The sequence below is a fragment of the Cryptomeria japonica genome, chromosome 1 (assembly GCF_030272615.1).
Source record: "Cryptomeria japonica chromosome 1, Sugi_1.0, whole genome shotgun sequence".
Taxonomy (NCBI): Eukaryota; Viridiplantae; Streptophyta; class Pinopsida; order Cupressales; family Cupressaceae; genus Cryptomeria; species Cryptomeria japonica.
In genome coordinates, this window is record NC_081405.1 from 707,730,411 (window position 1) to 707,755,683 (window position 25,273).

Consider the following 25,273-nt stretch of genomic DNA (forward strand, 5'->3'; position numbering starts at 1 on the left):
CCCTAGAGATTAGCTTGATTACTAATCAATATTGAAAAGGGCAATTTGTCAATCTTGATGTTGGCTAAGAATTTCACCATACTGTTACCTTCATGAAAATAATAATAATGTCCTTGAAGTCCTTACAACAGACACCACTTAGGCTTCAAACTCCCCTCTTAACATTCAATTTGGACAATTACATTTTTTTAAACATTGGATAATATCAGTTGAATCTTCTTAAATTAATAAATTCCTCCAATCTATTGATTTAACTAATGGGAGACTAGTGACCATCACTTCCCATTTCAATCTATTATTAATCCCAACTTTAAAAATAAAAAATAAAAAAAAATCATTTTTCCAAAATATTGAATAAAATTTTCATTAAAATTAACTTGAAGAATTTTTTAAGCTAGGGTTTCCAATAAAATCAATGGCTTAGTAGATAGAAGAATTATTCCAAGTTTATGACACAGTGCTATCTTTAAAGGACCATTACATTGTGGGAATATTATCATTGATGCCAAAGGGCAAAATCGATGGCTTAGTAGATAGAGGAATTGTACTAAGTTTATGGCACTAAGATTGAGTTTAGCTTATCACAACAAAGACAATTTCATCTTCAAATTGCACAAGTATTTTGGCATCCAAGTTGAAAGAGAATCATTTAAGGAAAATATAATATTTTGGACGACTCCCTGATGTAAATAAAATCATTTCTTTCGGGTCAACCTTAATAATGTTTGGTGCCCAAATTTGGGAAGGAAAAATTTAAATTAAAAATACTTGAAGTATTTACCAAGAGGATCAACCTCCCTTGATGATAGCGCCTATCTTTGGCAAGGAAAAATAAAATAATTGATGGTTGACCTAATGATGTTGAGCGCCCAATTTGAAGAGAGATTTGAACTAAAATAAATGTTTATCTTAGCTTCAATTTGGAGAGAGACTAAAATTAAAAACAAATGTTTATCTTAGATTAGGCCAACTTGATTTGAGGAGGCATATCCATTGTTGAAGAGTTACATTTGGAGGGATATAAATAGAGGTCACTTGGAGTTCATTTCTAAAGTTTTAAAGCATATTTTTTAGTTGTATGAACAAGAGTTTAAAACAAATATATATCATATATATGAGCACATTTATGAGGCCAATTTAATCTTATCTTGAGGGAAAATTTATGCAAGTTGTGTGAGAGTTGTTTGTGAAGATTTAAAGAAGATTTTGAATAGATTTGTGAAGCGTTTTTGAAGCATTTTTGAAGCCTGTCTTCACTCATATTGTATTGTAAAGTGATAAAAGGTTGGAGTCTTATCGTGAGATCAGAGTCTCTTACTGGATTAGAGTCCAATGATAAAGGGGATTGGTGCCTCTTGTGGTTTGGTACCTATGAAACTTGTAAGAAGATATATAAAAGCAATATTTTGTCGTGGTTTTCTCCTACGAGGGTTTCCACGTAAAATCGTGTGTGCATCTTGTGTTATTTATTGTTACATCTTACTTGTGTTTATTGCTTTGTGATTGCTAAAAAATAAATAAGCAAAAAATTATCTTATAGTGATTCACCCCCCTCTTAGTTAAAGTGTATGATTTCTTCATACATCTCTCTTATAAAAACTTTTTTCACATTTAAACATTACATTAATGTTTGGGATATTTTTTTTATTGAAATGAAAAATGGATATTCTCTTTACAAGATTGATCAATAATTTTATTAACAACTTATTTTAAATTATAATTATTATTTCTATTCCAAGTTATTTTTGTATTATTAAAGATGCAATAGTTTTTATATGAAAATTAGTAAAACACACACATAAAATATAAAAATCTTATACTTTAATAAATTTCCTTAGGTTTTTTTTTAATGATCTAATTTGTTGTTAATTTATTAGATATTAAGAATTGAATAATTAGAATTTTTAATTTAATATTATGTTTTAATAATTTTTATATTATGCATTTTATTTTTGATTAAATAGGTGACAAACAAGGGTTTTGACCCTTCACAAAGACTATTGAAAGGCAAGGCAAAACAAGTCCAAGTTGGCTAGAAACAATAGAGAATAACATGACCAAAAGAAAAAAGTATAGTTGTAGCTGAGATGTCAAAAATGAAAACAAAGAATGAAAGAGTTGGAAGCCCCTAAGGCCCCACTTAGATAATTTCATGCCTATAACAAATTGGTCTTTCACCCACCACTCACCTGTATGAGTTTGGGACCTTATTCTTACAACAATCCAAGAGACATTATCTTCCAAATTCTCAACACAAGGTGAAGTAGGGGCGATTTCCCCATAAAGAGAAAGTCAATGTCCAAAGAAAGAGCCAAAGAATGATGAGGTGAAGGGCGACCTTCCACCACAAGAGTAGCTAAGGGTCGATTTGAAGCAATGGGCAAGATGGGTTGTGAGGCTAGGGCAAAAGGTTCCCAATTAGGATTCGTAAGACAATATTGCATCATTTATTTTTCATTAGTAAAGCAATGTTAACTAGGGCACTGACCCTTAACATAGTAAAAAACTATCAACAAACAACAAGCAACATCAAGAGAGATGATGTTCGCAAAAAGAACAACAACCCAAAGGCAGTTAGAAACAAACATAGTTAGACAGGCAAGGAATTCTATCCAACCGGAGAACAAAAAGACCCCACTCAAGAGGGGGGGAGAGTTGGGGTTTGGGGCAGGGGAGAAGACTTCCCCTTTTGCCTGCGAGCAACCACAGTCTAGGCGATACTGCCATTAGGTCCATCAAAAGAGAGATCAACCGGAAGGGACCCCACAAGGTTACAAACAATGGTGTCAACAGAGTGCTGCACTAGAACAACAAGAGTTTTTTGTAGAGCAGCAACAGGTTGTGACGAAACAACAACAACGGAAGCAAATCCTGCAACAGAGTATCATGGTTGCAGAACAGGAGAAGCAGAAGTAGGGACCCCAGGAGATGAGGCCACAAAAGGAGAAACAAAGCATCAATAGTCATGAGGGGCATGACATCGATATCATCCTCATGAGAGGAGCCAACAGATGCAGAGTCAAGAGCATTGACTGTTAAGTGATCAACAATAACATTCTTCCACCAGGTAGAAACACCTTTGTGGCATGAAATAGAGCAGCCCGAATTGTTATAATAGTGAAATTGTATATTATATTTTCTAATATTTTGGGTTTATGATAATTGGTTGTTTTTTTGTATTGATTAGTGAATAAGATGACGTCTCTTGAATGGAACTTCACAAATAATTTTATTCATACCCATCCTATCATCATTCTAGATCTAAATTCTATATCTAGTTGTTCATCACCCTAGTTCATATCATTAGATGTGAAGTTTGCTAAGGTTTTTTTTTTTATACAAATTTGAACTTCGAACTTTTAAATTTGAATTTCTTAATTTGAGCTCATTTTACTTGATTTACTAGTTATTATTAATTGATTAAAGCATAACTTATTTCAAATTTACATGCTAGGGTAATGCATTTAAACACTTGTTTATTTTAGATTATCACAAGAGTATTCATACAAGAGCATCATAAAATTATGATAGAGCATTGCAAATGCATTATTTACTTGCAACATCATTTTAAGCATATTGCATGCTTGTTTGTTATCTTTGTTTTTAATTCATTGTCATTTAGTTGGTTCACCAGAAGGGGTTTGAATAAGGAGAACATGAACCTCACAATTCAATAGATTCTCCAAAGGTGTTTGTTAATGTGTGCAAGAAAATTGTGCGAAAGTGAGTGAAACTGCATTAAATCAAACAAACATGAAAATCGAACAAACACTCAAGGTTAGGCAAGAGAAGACCAAACCAACATAACATTTGGTGTAAATGAACTATGTTGATCTCCTCATTGTGATGATTTCCCATGACATTTGATTGAATATGTGCTCACTTATTTTTCAGTAGCATAAAAATGCTTGGTTGTAAAATGAGAGATAAAATGGCTATGTGTAGTATATATAGATTGGGGGTAAGATTGAATGGATGGTCAAGATTAGGAGATGATGATCAAGGGCGAAGGATGATTTGATCTTCTCATCCCATGGGATATTTCCAAGTGGTATCATGAGGTGAGAGGAGAGGGAGATGACACTTTGGAGTGTGGAAAGAGATTTCCATAAAGTTTGTCCTCACACTCCAAAGGGGAGGGAGTGATAGGAATGAAGAAATTAAAAATACCTTGAGTGTACCATGAGGAGACCAAACCCATTTGACATAATACAAGACCATGTCACATGTACCAGGGGCCCATGTGCATGATTTGATGGGGAGGATTGTCCACACTTAATAAAAAATAAGTGTGCAAATGATTGTGATGTAGATTAGAAGATAATGAGAAAAGTTGGAGGATGTGACAAGTGAGGAGGATTAAATAAATAAAACTTATTTATTTGATTTTGGAGGAAAGAGATAGTGATAAGTAAATTAATTATTTACCTTAGGACATAGAAAATATAGAAGAAAATAAGAAATATTAATTAAATAATAAAAGATTACTTAATTAATATAGAAGTAAAAAATATGATAAATTAGGGGCAAACTGATCAATGCAAGTGGTCAATTTTAGGTGTCTACATTTTGCCCCTATTTGAGATGGTGTTACAAAGTAGCCTCATTTAAAAGAAGATTAAACCATATTACTTGGAAGAAGATGGTTATATTAGGGAAGACATGTCCTAGTCAATTGAAGGAGTGACTAGGAAGAAAAAAGATGGGATATGGGAACAAGGATACCCCTTCACAAGGATAGTTAGGTTAGAAGAACACAAGTGTGCTCTCAAAACAAATGAGAAGATGCATCAATGATGTACGAATGATTATGGAAGATGTGTAATGGATATAGTATACTAGGATGATGATGTTGATGTAATCTAAATGCTAATGAAATGGTGAAAATAATAAATGGATAGAATAACAAGTTTATATTATGTAAGATGAAACTAAACAATTATAAACTAGGGTCAAGATGATCAATGAAATAGATAGGAAATGTACAATGATAGTGGATGTATATAAATGTCAATATATTGGATGTAGCATCAAAACCAACAAAAGATGGAAAGATAGAAGAAGACACATGTGCACACAAAATCCATGATTAAGTGGGAGGAGAAAAATAGTTATGACGGATAGATGTAGTGGATAGGGAAAATAGGATGAATGAATTAGAAGAATGTAGGATATATGGATGGGGGATTGAGGGATTGGGGGACTGAGAGAGTTGTATGATAAAACACATGTAGTGAGCACTTAATTTGATAGCATGGGATACTATGCACCAAGGTATTTGGAACCAAGATGACTTTGTATCACATGCATGAGTTACTCAAATAACAAAAGGGTTAGTCCAACATCTCATAAATTCATATGGAATTTTGGTGGGAACTATGCTTAAAAACCACAAATAGAAGGGATGCCCACTATAACACAATATTAGAAAGGATCTTTGATAGGGAGATACTCAAAAATTGGCTCAAATTGTGGGTTTGTAATCAATTTAGTTTGCAAGTTCCCTCAAGGGTAATTGTTGAAGGTTTTGTCACTTGTTTAGGTACTATTTCTTTGATGTTTTTCCTTCTCTATGCTTCATACCAACCATGAGATCTTCCTACCATGTTAGTTCTTGTTTTCATTCAAACTCGCTCTCAAGTCTCACAAAGGTGAGACTTTGCTATTTAAGTTCCAACCACCAAGATCACTCACCAAGAGTTGCAGGAGGTCTAGGACATTAACTAACATCCTCTTAGGCCTAATTTAAATTTGTTTTGGTGGTTTTCCCAATTGTCTTCTTACCCGATTTGAAGAAAAGCTCAAAAATAGGCTACAAGAAGAGAGCCCCAATTAGCCCTCTGAAACTGCAAAAATGCTTATAACTCCACAAACTGCCAAAACACCCCATAAAAACTTTGCATTTCTAGATACCCTTTATGGAGATCTTTCAAATTTTTTCTATGAGGAGGTTTGACAGGGCCGTACAACCATTGTCCTATGTAGGTGCCTAAAAATAAGGGTTTTCAAGGGTTTTAAGTCTTCTAAACCTTAACACAATTCCAAACACTTCTTCAAACCACCAAATATCTTGAGAAGGTTTATAACATCATTACGAAGCCTTCCAACTTCTTTTCCTGCAAGCATAAACTCAAACACTTGATGTGCAACCAAGTTTCAAGAGGAAAAATGCTCAAAAACCATTGTCTTACCATACTTAGACTACTCAAAGTGCATTTCCCAACTAATTATTCATTGAAACACCCTTCCATCTGCCTTAAAAGCATTTTAAAAACTTCAATTTACCTTGGGAAATCAAAATAAGGTTCACTTGGTGAGGGTTTGTAGAGAAACTTTGTTTTTCACCATGAAGGTTCACTAGCCGGGCTATAGGAGCTCACCTAGTTAGCAACAAAAACCACTTTCTTTGTCATTAAAAACCAACAAAAACTTGTATGTACAAAAATTATATACACAAAAAATTTAATTTCAGAGGACATGGCGAAAGAGCCAAAGAAAATCAAGTTGCTTCCATTATTGAAGCCAAACCCTTACTTAATCAAGAATAGGGTTAAAACAAAATAATTCTGCTACAATACTAAAACTCCACACCAACATACAAATCCAAGTGAAAGAGATTCAATACAACATGGCACAACTTCCCAAATGAAAATAGTGTTAGTTCTAATACTTAATGTAAAGTACAGATGCCAATAGCTAACAAGATGAGAGGGGGGGGGGGGTGAATCATACAAACTTAAACTTCCATAAAATCAACAGATTCAACCTTGGTAACTTATACTTCAGCAACTTAACCAAAAACTATTAAACATGCAAACTTATGAACACAAAATCATAATAACACTCATAACACCAAATTTAACGTGGAAACCCAAATAGGGAAAAACCACTGTGGGATTTCGGACCCACTAAGAAATATACTCTTCTAGAGTATGCTTGGTTAAAGGCAAATCTTGTTAAAGATTACAAACACATTGCTAGACGTGACCCGATTAAGGGATTTTCCTCAGATCTGTTAGGATCTTCACTTTGTTAGAAGTGACCTTGTTAAAGGATTTCAGACACTCACTTAGAATGTTACCTTGCTAGAGGGTTTACATATAAGACTGTTAAGTCCACTCAGTTAAGAGATTTTTTGTCACTTACAAAATAACAGTAATAAAATCTATCTGCAACTTCACATCTAAAATGCTAAAGCAGATTCTTATTTGCTCAAAACAATCTAGTCATAGGACTTATCTTGTCCCTCTGCTGGGCTCTCTACTCTATTATTCAAACAGGTTTGCAAGCTTCTGTGCTCGGTAATCACTATGTAGCATCCCTGTGCATACACTTGCCCGCATACCTTGTTTATTAACAATTCCTTATTTATAAACAATTGCTAACCGCTAAATCTCCTTGATCACATTTCCCATGATCAATCTTAGCCATCATATCTTCAAACTTGACTAGGTTCAATGTATCCTTCCGATCTGAAAACGTTTTACCTTACCTCGGGACTTGCATTCCTATCTTGGAACTTGCATAAGGTTATTGCGGTTCAATCTGCATTGTAGATCTTCCTGCCGATTTTCCTTTGCCATAGATCCTTAACAAACTTCATACACGGCATACCAATCATTTATACATCTCCAGCTAATCATTGTCCTTCATTAAATAATGCTTTTATCCATCCCATGCGCACTATCATAACTCGGTTGCAACTCGGCAAATACTAAACTTTACTCGGTAGACATTTCGCCTTCATCAACCTATATCGATAACCTTAGGGTTTATCGACTATGTTCCTTAGGGTTTATCGACTAGGTTCATTGCTCGGTTGCATAGTATAGTATTAACCTTACAATCAACAACATATGTAGGATATCAAAACAATCTAAACATCATGATCTCATCATTGTCTAACTCTGTAATAATTGCCCATTGAATAACTTATTCCTCCCTTTATTCATCACATTCTTTCTGTGTCTTTTACCAACATCTTAATTCTCTTCTAATCAATCTTCTCAAGATATGGCAACATCATACTGAATCAGATAATCAATTTCTTGACATCAATGACAAAATAATGTTATAAAGATAGTTATCATCCTTCTTCAGTTATATCAATAATCTTCAACAACCTTCTCAATATCCTTATTGAATATCAACAATCTTTCTTACTGTAATGCCAACAAATAGTATGGCCAAACACACAGGAAGTACGAATTGCTATACCATTTGGAGCAAAAAAAAGTGCAAGAAAAAGGACAAAATTTTGAGTTTTTGTATCGAGTTCTTCTTTTCTTCGAATGACAACCAGATAAAAAGTTGTGAGAGGATTTAAATAGTCACCCACCACCTAAATCATGCCTAGGTACGGACCCATAACCACCTTTTGCATTATTTTACAAATTTGTCCAAATATTGTCAAAATGTTGCTCGACAACATTGACACTTTTTGGTACAATGAGCATTTTTGACTTGTGAGCCAAAAAGACTTAACTCCACCATTTGAAATGGTTTCCTATAACCACACAAACATATTCCAATGCCTAACAAGGTTCTATAAGGAGTTTTGACCATATTTCCACATTTTGCCCATTCTAGGCTTACAAAGCATAAAAGGTAAAAAATAGACCAAAAACTCAACAAACAACAAAACTAAGACATAAAGGACACTTAAACACACTAAACACACCCTTTGGACATACAAAAATTCCATTATTCAATTGTGACCAACATAGGCCATTTCAAACCAAAATTTGATCACTAGGTGCTCCTACACCATACTCCCCCAAAAACAAAGAAGTCAAGTGACTCTGTTTGGTACCAATGAGGGATCAATTCCAGACTAAATAAAGTCTGACTCAGGTACCCAAGTAGCCTTGGAGTCAGGTTTGTTCCTCCACTTGATCAAATGCTCCATATAGGCTTGGTGCCGAGTCTCTTTGAGAATCCTAGAATCCAAAACCTTTTCAACTTGAGGCATGGGTGGAGAAGGAAGAGGTAGGTCTAAAAGTGATTGGTGAACATCTGAAACTCTCTCTTCCTCCTTGGGAAGCTTCCCTTTGTATGTAACCAAATCTTTAATATTAAAGATAGGAGACAATGCAATCTTATAAGCATTAGAGCCATACTTAGCCAAAACCTTACAAGGACCTATCCTCCTCATTTGGAGTTTGCTGGGAATTCATTTTTGAAGTCTGGACTTATTCAAGTGCACCATCACAAAGTCACCAACTAAAAATTGTACATCTTTCCGTGTTGCATCAACTCTAGCTTTGACCTTCTGTGAGGCATCTCAGAGAGCTTTCTTTACTTGGTCATGAACCTCCTTCATAGACTAAGCTACATCATCAACTTGACCACTCCTTTGCTACACATTACCAATATTTCACAACTCCATAACACCCCTTGGGTGCATGCCATACACTATCTCAAAAGGACTCTTACCAGTAGACCTGTTGACACTGTCATTGTAGGCAAACTCTACTTGGTGAAGAATTTGATCCCAACTTTGTCCATATTCTTTTGTCAAACACCTTAAGAGGTTACCAAGTTTTCTATTGACCACCTTTGTTTGGCCATCAGTTTGGGGGTGATAGGCTGAACCAAAAGACAAGTTAGTACCCAATCTTTTCCAAAGAGTTTTCCAAAAATGTCAAGGAAATTTGACATCTCTATCTGAAACAATACTAATAGGCAAACCATGGATTCGAATAACCTCTTTGAAAAACAAGTGTGCCATTTGACTAGCATCATGAGTAGTTTTACAAAGAACAAAATGTGTCATTTTACTAAATCTATCAACAACAACAAAAATGCTATCAAAACCAAGCTTTGTTTTGGGTAAACCAACCACAAAATCCATACACACATTCTCATGGCCTTGTAGGGATGGGTAATGGCTGATAAAGACCAACATTAGTAGATGTACCTTTTGCCTTTTGACAAACCATACACTGCTCAACATACCTCCTGATATCCCTTTGCATTCTTGGCCAATAGTAGAAACGTTGCACAAGTTCTAATGTCTTATTTAGACCAAAATGACCACTCAAACACCCATTGTGCTTCTCTTGGATCGGATTTTCCATCATAGAGCCTTTGGAAACACACAACTGTCCACCTCTAAACAACATACCATTTTGCAAGGTAAAGTCAACATATTCACTATGAAAATGGTTTTGAAATTCTTGACAAACCTTGGAAATGGTTGCAAAATATTCATTATTTGGATACAAATTCTTGAAGCAATCAACTCCAATGCTCTGAATATGCACTTCTTGCAATGTTAGTAGCCTTCTACTCAAAACATCTGCTACTTTATTATATTGTCCCTTTTTATGCTTAATGGAAAATGTATACGATTGCAAGTACTCAACCCATTTAACATGTCTATGACTCAACTTATCCTATGAATTCAAAAAATCAAGAGCTTGATTATTTGTGTAAATAACAAACTCTTTAGGCAGCAAATAGTGCCTCCATTTTTGAAGAGCTTGGACAAGAACATACAATTCAAGATCATAGGATGAATACTTCTTTTTTGCATCATTGAGCTTTTCACTAAAGAAAGCTACTGGTCTATTATCTTGACTCAAAACAACACCAACTACTATGTTACTTGCATCACATTCAATAGTGAACAACTTATCAAAACTAGGAAGAATGCGTACTGGTTGTGTAGCTACCTTTTGTTTCAAGAGTTCAAACCCCTTATTAGCTTCTTTGGTCCACTGAAACTTTTTCTTGACTCCTCCTTTAATAGTATCTAGCATAGGTGCACAAACCTCATTGAATCCCCTTATAAACTTCTTGTAGAACTGTGCCAAACCACGAAAGCTTCGCACTTCACTTGCTGTTTTTGGTGTTGGCCAATTGGTGATGGCTTCCACCTTTGATGTGTCCATTTTCAAGTCTCCACTTGAAACTACAAAACCAAGATAGACTAGTTCCTGCTTCATAAACTCACATTTCTCCAAGTTTATTGTTAGTTGCTCATCATGAAATTGTTGCAATACAATTTTAAGATGCTTTAGATGTTCATCTTTTGTTCTACTGAAAATCAAGATATCATCTAAGTATACAACAACAAATTTACCAATAAAATATTTAAGCACTTCATTCATGAGTCTCATGAATGTACTAGGAGCATTAGTGAGACCGAATGGCATAACAAGCCACTCATAAAGTCCTTCATTAGTTTTGAAGGTTGTTTTCCACTCATCGCCTTCCTTTATCCTGATCAGGTGGTAACTACTCTTGAGATCAATCTTTGTGAAATACTTTGCACCTCCCAAGAAATCCATCAAATCTTCAATCCTTGGGATAGGGAATCTGTATCTGATAGTGATTCTGTTAATGGCTCTTGAATCTATGCATAACCTCCATGTTCATCCTTTCTTTGGTGCTAACACTGTAGGTACAACACAAGGACTTATGCTCTTCTTTATCAATCCTTGATCTAACAACTCTTGTACTTGTCTAGCCACTTCTTTATTATGTTCTGGGGTAATCTTGTAAGCTGCTTTGTTGGGTAATGAAGTTCCAGGAATGAAGTCATTTTGATGGCTTATGGCTCTAGTAGGTGGTAGGGTTGTTGGTGCTCCATCACTTATGATTTCTTTAAAGTTGTCTAGTATTTGCTGCACTTCATGAGGTATTTGAACCTTATTTTCTTTCTTTTCTTATTTTGGCTTCACTATGAGAGCAAACCCCACTCCTTCACCCTCTTCAAGAGTGTTTATGAACTCTTTTTCACTCACCAACAAGGCATTTGGGTTTTTGGACTTGCTGCCCTCTCCTTCATCATTTGAGGACTAAATTTTGTAAGTAACTCCATCTTTTTGAAAAGAATAAGAGTTCTTCACACCATTATGAATGGCTTTCCTATCAAATTGTCACGACCTACCCAAAAGTAGGTGGCAAGCATTCATTTGGGAGTATGTCACACAATATTTTATCCTTATAACCCCCTATTGTGAACTCAACCCAAGCTTGTTCATTCACTACCACATTCCACTCCTTGTTGAGGCAAGTGACCTTATATGGTCTACTATGTGGAACTCTCTCCACTTTATGTTTATTTGTTGCTTCCTCTGACACAATATTGTCTGTAGACCCTGAATCTATCACCACTTTGCAAACCTTACCCATGATCTTGCACTTGATTCTAAATAAAGATCTTTTTTGAGTTGGTTCCTCTTTGTTTGGATCCTTAATCAAGACTCTTCTCATCATTAAACTTTCCCCATCTTTTGAAGCTAAGCTCACTTCTTCTGTCTTACCACTTGCTACATCTTCTTGTACATATGTCACTCTTATTTCACCTCCTTGAGATGAAGAAGATTTCTCAGGGCATCTATAGGCAGGATGACCCAACTTTTAGCAATTGTAACACTTCATGGTGAAGTAGGACCCTCTTCTTGGTCCACTAGATCTACCTCTACTTGGGTTGCTAGATCCCCTTCCTCTATAGCTGCTCTTGCTATTAGAATCCCCACTTTTCTCTATAAGTTTGGACTCTCCTTGGGACCTTTGATCAGCTCCTCTGCCACCAAAATTGCCTCTATGGCCTCTACCATCTCTTCCCCTACCTCTATCTCTGCCTCTATTGCTTTGTGCTTGCTTCTTCCTACTTTTCTCTTCCACTTTGAGTGCTAGTTGGTAGCACTTATGCACTGTATTAGGGCACAATTAACTCAACTCTTCTTGTATATTCCATCTCAATCCATTCAAGTATCTTGCTACCTTGATGTTCTCACCCTCTACTACCTTGGATCTCAAACACAACTTCTGAAATTCCTCAATATAGCTACTCACATCCAATTCTCTTTGCCTCAAGTTTTGTCTCCTCTTGTGTAACTGGATTTCATAATATTCAGGGATGTATGCCTCTTTCACCTTGGCTAACATGCCCTTCCATGTAGCTATGGGGTTCTTGCCCTCTTTTTGCCTCTCTTCTTGGATAAATTTCCACCAAGTCAATGTTGCCCTTCTCAATCTAGACTTGGCCACCTTCACCTTTTGTGCCTCACTGATTCCATCACATTCAAAGTGATTCTCCAATCCCTCTATCCATTCCAGGACTACCTCTGGCTCCATTTTTCCACAAAAAAGTTGCACTCATTCTAAGGATTTTCCTCCTAAGGCTTTAATTGCTTTAAGGAAAGGTTCTTCAGGAAGAATAGGGCCTGGTTCAAGAGTTCTATCCTCTTCTACAACTTCTTTTCCCTTCCCTTCATTAAACTTGTTTGTCACTTTCTCAGTTTTGTCTTCAACTATGTCTAGTTTGCTCTCCAGCTGTAGTAATCTTTCTCTTAGGAGCCTATTTTCTTCTTCTTGGTCTTCTACCTTCTTTTCTAGCTTTGCATTGGTCACCATCCTTAAACTATTCTCTCCTACTAATTCAGTGTCTATCATATGCTAGCTTCTTCTCAAATCTTGGAGGCTCTGATACCACTATGATAGGGAGATACTAAAAAATTGGCTCAAATTGTGGGTTTGTAATCAATTTAGTTTGCAAGTTCCCTCAAGGGTAATTGTTGAAGGTTTTGTCACTTGTTTAGGTACTGTTTATTTTATGTTTTTACTTCTCTATGCTTCACACCAACCCTGAGATCTTCCTACTATGTTAGTTCTTGTTTTCATTCAAACTCACTCTCAAGTCTCACAAAGGTGAGACTTTGCTATTTAAGTTCCAACCACCAAGATCACTCACCAAGAGTTGCAAGAGGTCTAGGACATTAAATAAAATCCTCTTAGGCTTATTTCAATTTGGTTTGGTGGTTTGCCCAATTGTCTTCTTACCCGATTTGAAGAAAAGCTCAAAAATAGGCTACAAGAACATAGCCCCAATTAGCCTCTGAAACTGCAAAAATGCTTATAAATCCACAAAATGCCAAAACACCCCATAAAACCTTTTCATTTCTAGATACCCTTTATGGAGATCTTTCAAAATTTTGCTATAATAAGGTCTGACAGGGCCGTACAACCACTATCCTATGTAGGTGCCTAAAAACAAGGGTTTTCAAGGGTTTTAAGTCTTCTAAAACCTTAACACCATTCCAAACACTTCTTCAAACCACCAAATATTTTGACAAGGTCTATAACATTAGTACAAAGCCTTCCAACTTCCTGTCCAACAAGCATAAAGTCAACACTTGATGTGCAACCAAGTTTCAAGAGGAAAAATGCTCAAAAACCATTGTCTTACTATACTTTGACTGCTCAAAATGCATTTCCCAAATAATTATTCATTGAAACACCCTTCCATTTGGCTTAAAAGCTCTTTCCAAAGTTCAATCTACCTTGGGAAACCAAAATAAGGTTCACTTGGTGAGGGTTTGTAGAGAAACTTTGTTTTTCACCATGAAGGTTCACTAGCCGGGCTATAGGAGCTCACCTAGTTAGCAACAAAAACCAATTTCTTTGTCATTACCAACCAACAAAAACTTGTATGTACAAAAAGGCTATACACAACACTTGACTTTCAGAGGCCATGGAGAAAGAGCCAAACCTTACTCAACCGAGAACAGGGTTAAAACAAAATAATTTTGCTACAATACTAAAACTCTACACCAACATACAAATTCAAGTGAAAGAGCTTCAATACAACATGGTACAACTTCCCAAATGAAAACAGTACAGCCAAATGCACAGGTAGTACAGACTGCTATACCATTTGGAGCAAAAAAAGGTGCAAGAAAAAGGACAAAATTCTGAGTTTTTGTATTGAGTTTTTCTTTTCTTCGAATGCCAACCAGATGCAAAGTTGTGGGAGGCTTTAAATAGTCACTCACCACCTAAATCATGCCTAGGTACATACCAATAACCACCTTTTGCATTGTTTTACAAATTTATCCAAATATTGTCAAAATGTTGCTTGACAACATTGACACTTTTTGGTACAATGATCATTTTTGACTTGTGAGCCAAATAGAATTGACTCCACCATGTGAAATGGTTTCCTAGAACCACACAAACATATTCCAATTCCTAACAAGGTTTTATAAGGATTTTTTACCATATTTCCACATTTTGCCCATTCTAGGCTTACAAAGCATAAAAGGTCAAAAATAGACCAAAAACTCAACAAACAACAAAACCAAGACAGAAAGGACACTTAAACACACTAAAAATACCCTTTGGACATAGAAAAAGTCCATTATTCAATTATGACCAACATAGGCCATTTCAAACCAAAATTTGATGAAGTGCTCCATTAGCTTCACTAGGTGCTCCTGCACCAATCTTAGTGGGAACAACATGGGACAAACCATGAAAACTAAGCACAAAAAAGTCAAGGCATGCCCTTAGTTTCACCATCGAAGCACACTATGATATGATGGATTGTGATGACCCTAAGTAGGTAAAAATAAGAAGCTGAAAATAAAGATAAACAAAGGTCCAAAAGCACCACAGAAATAACGAGCATCTCAATTACCTTTTTCTATAAGCATGATGGATGGGGTAGATTCTACTTGATGTGAGGTTTAATATCCCCTATTGTAGTTTCATAAAATTGTGACCCTCACAATTTTGACCACAACTTAGGCCCTCACTTATGCGACTGCATCTCTCTACCCGACTGAGACCCCTCTCCGCGCCTTCATCCCGAGTCTTCTCCCATCTCAGCCCTGATGACACCTTAGGACCTTGTCCAGGCCCCAAGATAGGGTAGGATAGGGGTGTGGCACCCCTATCCCCCCTCTAAGGGTGGCCCTAAGATGGGTCCATCCGACCCTTGAACCCAGTTTGCTCCTCGAGGACTTAAACCCCCCAATGTCGACCTTCAGTGAGATGAAAATAATTCTCCTAGGCTAGTATAAAAGGGGATATAACTCTCTCATTTTCATAATAATAAATAAGAGAAAATATACAAGCATAAGGAGAATAAGCGAAATTCAAGCGGAAGGTCTCCATTATCGTCATCAATAATTCAAGTTTTCAAGCATCCATTTCTTCTTCATGTGTCTTCTTCATTCATCCATTGGAGCAACATCATAACATTCATTTGCAAGCATGTGTGTGTGTTAGGGTTTTGTCATGTTACATGCCATTTCATACAACATTTGTGATTACATTCAAGAAGGAAAGCAACAATCATCAATCAATTGTAGATCTACATGGTATACATTTCCATTATTTACATTTAAGCATTTGCAATTACTTTCTTTCAAGGTTGATTCCTCAATTGGGGTTTGACTGAGGCAAAACCCCATCCACAACCCTTCTTCCCTTCTTTTCTGTGTGTAGGATGTAGGTACGCAATTGTAATTGTAGGTTTGGACTTCATTTGCAGAGACGAAAAAACCCTTTTTGGCACGCGAATTTTTCGGAGGACCAAGTACACTTTCAACTTGGTCCCAACGACTTTTCTCCAAATTTGTAGGGCAGATCCATATCACTCTAAATATCTCGGATCCGAAGTTACAACGTGATCCTAAACCGGTAACTCCCTATGTCATCCATTTTTGTCTCCTTTTCTACATAGTCAACAAGTCAACATATCTATTTACAAAAGAGGGTAAATCACATTCCAACCCTTGCTATCCACTTGGTATTTACATCCTTAGATTTGGATCTAGTGGATTCAAGCCCCTCTTTTGAATGTAAAGTATTTCCCAAGTAAAAATCCTCCTAGTGGTTTCCTTTCTCTCTCCTAAGTGGGGAACCACTAGGATCCAATTTTCCACTTTACACCTACGAAGGCCAAGGATGGATACTAGGACTAGGATTATAATGACAAGATACAATCAAGATACTTGATACCTAAATGGAGTTGTAGATTTTGTTGAAGAACCAACTAGATAGGGATAGAGTCTTGACGAAACAAGGACAATTGACGCAAATATGGGACCTATGGACATGTATGTACAAATGAACCTAGTGTTAGGGTTTAGGCAGATTTGGAGAAAACACAAACTAACAGTTATATGTAGATACAAATTAACAAAGATGAAGAAAAAATACAACACAAATAAAATAAATATTTAACGTGGTTCTCCCAAGATGGGCTACATCCACAAAACACAATCGTCCAACCTTTTCTTATTATCCAGTAAAACAATACAACACTATTACAACACGTTTTTCATTCCAGCTGCTCATAACATTCATTTTTTAGGACAACATACAAAGTCGGCTAAAATTTACCCTAACCCTAAAAGAATATTCTCATAATATTTTCCTCATACTCGTATTCTTGTGCTTGTACTCATATTCTTGTATTCTCATATTCTCATATTCTCGTAGTTCATGATGCAAGTCTTCTGCAACCACAAGACTTAGAACAGTTCTAATTGAAGTCATTTTTACAACTGGAGAAAATATTTCATCAAAATCATACCCTTTTTCTATGTAAAACCATTTACCACGAGTCTAGCCTTATATCTTTTCTATCCTCCATCCTCCTCCTTTAGCCTATAAACCCATTTATTTGGCAAGAGTCTTTTTCCTACAAGTAATGGGACTAAGTCCTAAGTCTGATTCTTCATCAAGGAATTAATTTCCTCTTTCATGCCTAGCTCCCACTATTGTTTAGCATCCACCTACATTGCTTCTTCATATCCTTCGGGTTCACCAGAATCAGTTAATGAAATAGAATACAAAGAAAGAGAAGATCTTTCAGGAGGTCTACTTAATCTCGTAAAACGTCTAACACTTGCATGAGTTTGTGGGATATTTTGTTGTTGTTGAGCATTAGGTACCAATGGAATTTTATTTTTAGGAATCTCATCCAGCACCACATATTCCTTTTTGACCTATTCATGCTTCTTTTCCTACATTTGTTCTTTATACATGACCTTATCATTGAATATAACATCTCTACTTTTAATTATTTTCTGATTTTCAAAAACCCACAACTGATAACATCTCTACACAAATTTGAAAGTCCCTGCCAATTTACAGAAATACACGGTTAATAAGAATTGTTAGGGTTTAGGGAAATCTGGAGCAAACACAAACTAATAGTTATATGCATATATGAATAAACAAAGATGAAGGAAAATACACAACATAAATACACAAAGATTTAACGTGGTTTACCCAAGATGGGCTACATCCACAAAACACAATCCTCCAATCTTTTCTTATTATCTAGTAAAATATCATGACACCATTACAATGCCTTTTTCATTCTAGCCGCTTATAACATGCAATTTTTAGGGCAACATACAAAGTTGGCTAAAATTAACCCTAACCCTAAAAGAATATGCTCGTAATATTTTAGTCGTACTCATACTTGTATTCTCATATTCTCGTACAATTTCTGATTACTCTGACTCCAAAAATTAACTAAAAAATTACGATTACTCTAACGTAAAAAATTAATTAAAAAAAATATGTAACAAAAAATAATGAAAAAATATGTAACAAAATTTTTCTTCTTGCTATAAAAAATGTTATACACTACAAAATAAATGTTACTTCTAAAAAATTTTGATTACTGTAAATATTAAGTTATTAAAAGTTACATAACAATATGTCCAATTCTTGGTGGAATGGCGCTTCAGCTCAACATTATTATGTTGTGAAGAATTCTTCATAGTGAAGTTTCTCCCAGTTGGTTTCTCAGGATGGTCTGGATGCTACTTTGGCTCCTCTAGCATAAGGGGAGGCTTCCTCTAGGGTGGGTGGCTTTGATTCTTCACGACCTATAGTGGTTGTTGGGGCTTGTGGGTCGTAGGCTGGTGTTTCTTCTGATGTGGTTGTCCTTCCCCTTGCTGATAGGGAGGAAGTCGACACTGTTGCCTCTTTGGACGTTGTTGGTCCTTTGGGCTTGGCTGGCTCTTTCTCAGGTCCTTTACACCTGACTTCTTGGATGGATTCCGCTGCGAAGGTGGAAGAAGGGTGGATATCGGTGAAAAGGAAAAATCTAAATTTGTGACTACTTTTTGATATGACCCTTCGCTCCCAAAAAGGGAAGAAGTAATGTGTTGTTTGTCCTCTTCTGGGTGAGGGAGCTAGCTAAAACCCTCTGTTGTGTGCATTCCTTGGTGTATTCTATCTTTTTTATTGGGCTAGCCTTGGTTTCTTGTTTGTGGTTTGGGCGTGTTGTCTTTTCTTCTAGTACAGGTGCCTGTAAATCCCTGGGGATAGTTTCTTGCTATCCTATTTTCTTGTGTTGGTTTGCGTTAATGGTGTTTAATGTCTACCTTTCTGGGCAGCCTTATCTATTGGGTTCCAGTCCCTATTTCTCTTTTGTAAGGGGTTTCGGATTCCCTCAAAACCTGTTTTTGCCTAATAAAAAATAATATGTCCAATTCATTTCTATTTTTTTTAATTATGTTTAAAATCTATCTAAAAAATCTCACAAATCAGTAGTTTACTTCATCTTCAAATTCTTAAAGGTTTAGTTGCTAAAGTGTTAGAAAGTAAAGATCTGGTGCAAAAAATTGATTTATGTGTCAAGTTTGACCAAAAAGTGTAACCTAGTATTATGGGATCATCCAGAAGTCTCCTTGTGCATTCCTAAACATCTCTATCTCATGAACTATGCATGCTCCAACTAATTAATTAGGTGACATTCACTCTACAACTTCGTAGAGTCCGCTCCACACATCGTCAACCACCATGAAATCAGGGTGAAATTGGAATGCCGGATTAAGGTATTAGGCAAATACATGTATAGGCCTATGAAGTAGATTGTGTCATCATTGATCAATGACCTCCCATATGGGATTGTACTTAGTCTGATTCCTTGATTAAATAGCTCTAATGACCTCCTTCATGCTATCCATGCCCTCATAAATGTAGCCCATTGTGGGATTCTCTCCATTAGCAACTCGTAGGAGAATAATGAGAGGCTCTATGAACTGTGATCATTGTGAAAATTGAAACATTAAGCTTAAGTTTTTAGTTTTACATAAAAAAGTGTGAACAAAAATATAATGGAAAATTACCCACACAATCTCCTTGGCCAATTGCCAAAAAATATGCTCATCAAAAACCCGATCAACTGTCTCAATCCTTGTAGTGGTCTTTGCATATGATGATGTGGTCCACTCCTTACAAACATGCATTTCAAACTGGCCTTGGACTGAAGCAAGGATTGCAACATGATAAAATTTGTTGCAGATTGGGTAATTCCTAGACAAGCCAACTCTTTCTTATTTGTGGAATTCCTCATAAGGTTGAGGACCTAGGTATGATTATATATGTATTTACAAATGTTCCTTGTGTTCTCTACACATGTTTTAATCTAGGGATTTTTTCCAAAATCCTCTAATATGAGGTCTTGGCAATGAGCAGCACAGGGGGTCCAAAACAAGGTGGGGTGCCTCTCTATAAGAAGTTTACCTACATAAACATAATTTGTTGCATTATCTATCACTATGTACCACATTCTCCTCACCCACCTGTTGGCATTATTGGATGAATTGATTATGTGTTGCATTGATGTTTTGTTATTGATGTCAACACTAGCTATTATGGTTGGTTACTGACAGACAGGTTTTGGTTACCGGTAGAAGATCTAGTGTTACCGACAAAAGAGACCATCTGTTGGACACTTCCGATATGTTTGGATCTATGGAATGTGATTGGTTACATGTGGTACATGCTTCTGGAGCACGTCTTGGTCAGATGGTATTGACTTGGTAATCGAATGCTATCATACACTCTGGTAAACCCTTACCGACACTAGTTTAAGGCTTTACCGACAGAGCTCTCACTGAGGAATCTTGACAGGATGCATAATTGGTGTTGGTGTAGCTTCTACATGGATTTCAAGATGCTGAAGATGTTCTTTGATCATGCTTCAACTAAGACATTGCTTTGGTGTGGTGGACCCAAAATAGGTTCGGTACCTATCTAGGTTATGGACCGATATCATGTTAACGTGTATTGTACACGTTACCGGGATGTTTCAGGATGTTTTATGGATTTGTTATTGTTGTTTTGGTCTTAAGCCGACATGGCATATCATTGTAATATAGATTTATGTAATGATTCTATTGTAATATATTTTTGGTGGCTGACCTAATTGGTTTAAGCCTTAGGGTTTCTATAAAATTATGTAAGATCTCATTGTAGATTATGGTATGGGAATGGAATAAGTGTTTGTGGTATTGAAATGAAATATCATATGTGAAGGAGACTTGGTCAATCATAGGTGATCGAATTGGGATTAAGGAAGAGGTCAAGGCCTCCAGTATTGAGCTTAATCAGGATTGTAATCAGACATGGTAGATGTTATCTCTGGTAGTTCACTCTATTGGTTTTTTGTCCATTTATCCTGAGATGGTTGTAGCCTCTCTGTAGTCAGTGAGACTCTTTTGTAATGAGCAGTACGCTCTAGGCAGTGTGCCTTCCTGCATGCGCAGACCCCTCATTATATCACATACTTTCTGCAGAAGTATCATCTAACTGTGGGTAGGCTTCCCACCGTGGTTTTTCCCTTTCTTGGTTTTCCATGTACAAATCATGGTGTAATGTGGTATGGTTGCTTTGCATTGATTATCTGTTTAATTGTTAAGTAGTATTGTTTACCGGTATATGTTCCTACCGACATCTGTATGTGCTTTACTGATACTTGATCTGTTTAAAGGTTATTAAGTGGATTAAATGTTATAATCTGTTAACAATTGATTCACCCCCCCACCCCCCTCTCAGTTGTTCACTGGTTATCCTAACACCACCTCCTCCAACACTTCCTCCAACACTCCACATAGATACTCAACATTTTTCATTTTCCTTGAAGCATCATTTGACTTCAAAAACATTGTGCTACTTGAGAAAGGAAAAAAATGATTTAGTAAAATAAAAATTAAAAAACTTAATCACTAAATCAATATACTTTACAAAATAAAAAGTACAATTACTTAATTAGGAGAAAAAAAATCCAGTAGTGTTCTATTTCTTCTATCAGTCCAACCATCAGTCATGAAGGTGCAATCCTTCCTCCTCCATACCTCACATTGCTCGACAATTCTAGCTTTGACATCAGCCACCTTTTGACTCAAAATAGTACCCTTTATCTTCTCATTATTAGGGGCTTTGAACCCCAGACCACAAACAGTAATGGCATCTACCATAATTTGCTAACAAGGAGACCTAAAACAAATTAAATAAGCAGAATAAGTATTTACTATTAAGTTTTACTTGTAACTTTAAATATTAAAATAATCAATAGGACATACTCTTAATTTATTAAAAGTAAAAAAATCAAGACAAAATCAAAATAATAACGAATACCTTGTTGAATGAAGAAACGGCAATATAACCAAAATTCTCCTACTGCATTTTTTGCAATGTCATGCTTTTCCTTATTCCAACCCATTCTCTCAAGAAATGGTTGGGCACCTAAAGTCCCATGTGGAACAAAAAGTGAATCTAATATCAATTTATTTTTACAAATTCGAGGCCCAATTCTCACACTCACACTCGCACTACCACTACTTCTAGATGTAGGAAATGGAGGCTGAGGATTTGAAGAAGCCTCTCCACCAATGTTTACCATTTCTTCCATTTGCTTCCTTTTTAATTCTTTTTTCTCTTCAAATTCCTCTAATTGAGCTTTCACTTCACATATAGCCTCAAGGGGTGCTCTTTCGCATGGTTTGCAATTATGGCATTGTATTTGTGTGGTGTGATATTCCAACCAATTAACACCTCCCCCACTATATTTCGTTTTGCAATGAAAACATATTACTTCTCTTTTTTTTGATCTGGGGATGACATGTTTCCTAGCCTTATCCTTTCTAATTAGGTTTGCCTTTGGGGCACCACTATTAATACCGGTAGGTTGAGACATTATGCTGCAATATATTATAATGAAAAAAATCAGCATCTACATATTCTAATTAAGTTAAAAATAAATTAAATAAAGAAAAAAAAAATAGGGTTTCTTATTTTTTCCATCAACATAAAATGAAACAAAACCAAAACAAATGTACAATAAAATGGAAATATGAAAGTAAAAAAATAAAAAAAACAACAAAAAAATGTAACTTACCTCTTCAAATTTGCTTTAAAATTGAAGAAATGTACCTTCAAATTTGTAGAGGCCTCCTCCAAGCCCTTCTTTAACTCCTTTAAATGTGTGAATGCAAGCTACTAACTTGCACAAACAATTAGCAATCACTATCTCCTATTCAATCGATATGTTGGTCTTCTCTTTAATGCCTCAATATTTTTGCTTAAATGACTCTTTTTCTCTCCTCCTTATGTTTGCAAACAATAAAAATGAGCTTTTAGGGTAGGGAGGCAAATATAATGATCTTTTGGTTAAGTGAAAACACTTACGTTTTTATTTATTTTTTCTTTTTATGTGTGTCTATGTGGCAAAGTCTTACCCTTGAGACTCAATGAGTCCGTCGAGTCTAACAGACTTGGCTAGACTCGACCGAGTCTGAGTCCAGAGCCCCTTGGACTCTACAGAGCTGACCCGACTCTAGATTCACAGTTCTCGATCATTTCTTAATAGTAAAATATAATTCTTTATAAGAATTTAAAGACTAATACTTGACTTTAAAATTAACTAATTTGTTTCTCAACTCCAGTATTTCTATATAGGGAAACAAATGCTAAAAAATATTAATAATATAATTTAATATTTATATTGCATTCTTTAATATATTTTTTTGATCCGTTTTTTATTTTTTTAGATAAGTTCTACCATAGCGAGTAGATCCCTTTTATTTATATATAAAAAGTTTTAGTACATCCATCAAGCAAGGGTATTAATCCCTTTTGTCATTACATTTAGACTCTCAAGCCGATAGAGAGAGAGAACATATCTCCATGTTTACTAACATTGTCAGTGAAAGGGCCCATATCAAATTTTTTCAGAACATCCCTATACAATTTGAGAGGTTCAGCTGCAAACATCTTCTTTCCCAAGACTTCAACATCAAACACTCCTAAAATGAATCCCTTTTTTGGGTTTGTTTTTATCTTGGTTGTTGCAGTGATCACTGCCCTCTTCAAGTTCTCTCAAAGTAAAAGTAATGAATCCCTTTTTTGGGTTTGTTTTTATTTCGGTAGCCTGTGTTAGTTTGTTAGCTTGGACAACTATTTGTCCATTTGCTAAATAACTAGTAAATAATTGTTTGCTAACAAATGTAGTTAGAGTTCAAACAATTCTTATTAATTATTTGACTCTTTTTAGAAACTTCTAGTAACCAATTTGGTTAGGGTTGTTTAGTTGTTTTTAATCTCAGCCGTTGATTGAGAATTAATCTCAGTCGTTGGTTTTCCAACGAGAGTAGTATATAAGGGGGTCAGGGGGCATTTGGAAAACAATGAATGAATGAATGAATTGTGTGAAGAACTTGCAGTGTTAGCAAGGGCGCAGTGATAGAGTTGGGATAGTAGCGGGGTGGAATCTAAGCAGGAGAAATTGGGAGGTCGTCGAAGCTCTGCCAGTAATAAGCAAGCAGTATTTGTATCTCTTAATTTGCTGAAGTTTTAATATAGTTCTCATCCACAGTACTAGTTTTCCCTTAGGGGTTTTTCCAGGGACAATTGTCCGAAAATATTGTGTTCATTGTGTTGCGCATTTTTATGAGTTTGTGAAATTGCAGTTGTGTTACTTTCCAATATTTGTTGCTCAAATAATCTATCAAAGATAGGAGGATAATAATCAGTAACTGTAATAGATTTTTCACGTGGTATCAGAGCTAAGTTAAGGGTAGAAGAGATTTACCCTAGGTGAAGGAAACTGAGGGTTTATAAAACCTAGTTTAACCTCTTTAGAATTTTTATTTGCTTTAACCTTTGAGATGGCCTCAGTTGGTTTAAGAGATTAGGACAGATTGGATGGAGCCTCTAATTTTGGTGTCTAGAAAGCCAGAATTTCTTTATTGCTAGAAGAGAATGGTATCAAGGAATATGTTACCACTGTTGTGACTATACCTAAAGATGCAACACAACTTGTAGCATACAAGAATGATGATTCCAAGGTGAGGAGGCTAATCCTTGATGGTGTCAAGGACCATATAGTTCCACATATTGCAGAGTTAGATACTGCAAAGAAGATGTGGGATGCCATTCTGAATCTGTACCAGAATGCTACCACTAATCGGAAGCTGATTCTCAGAGAAAAGCTGAGGAATACCTGAATGAATAAGGGAGAAGACGTGACGAGTTACCTCACCAGACTCAGACTTGTCAAGGATGAGTTAGCGGCTATTGGAGATAAACCAAGTGATGATGAGCTAGATAAATGGGTTTTCTAAGCAGTGGGATGTCTTTGTTCAAGTTGTGAATGGACGAGACACCTTACCAAGTTGGGATCAACTTTGGAGTGACTTCACTCAGGAGGAGCTTAGACTAAGCCTTG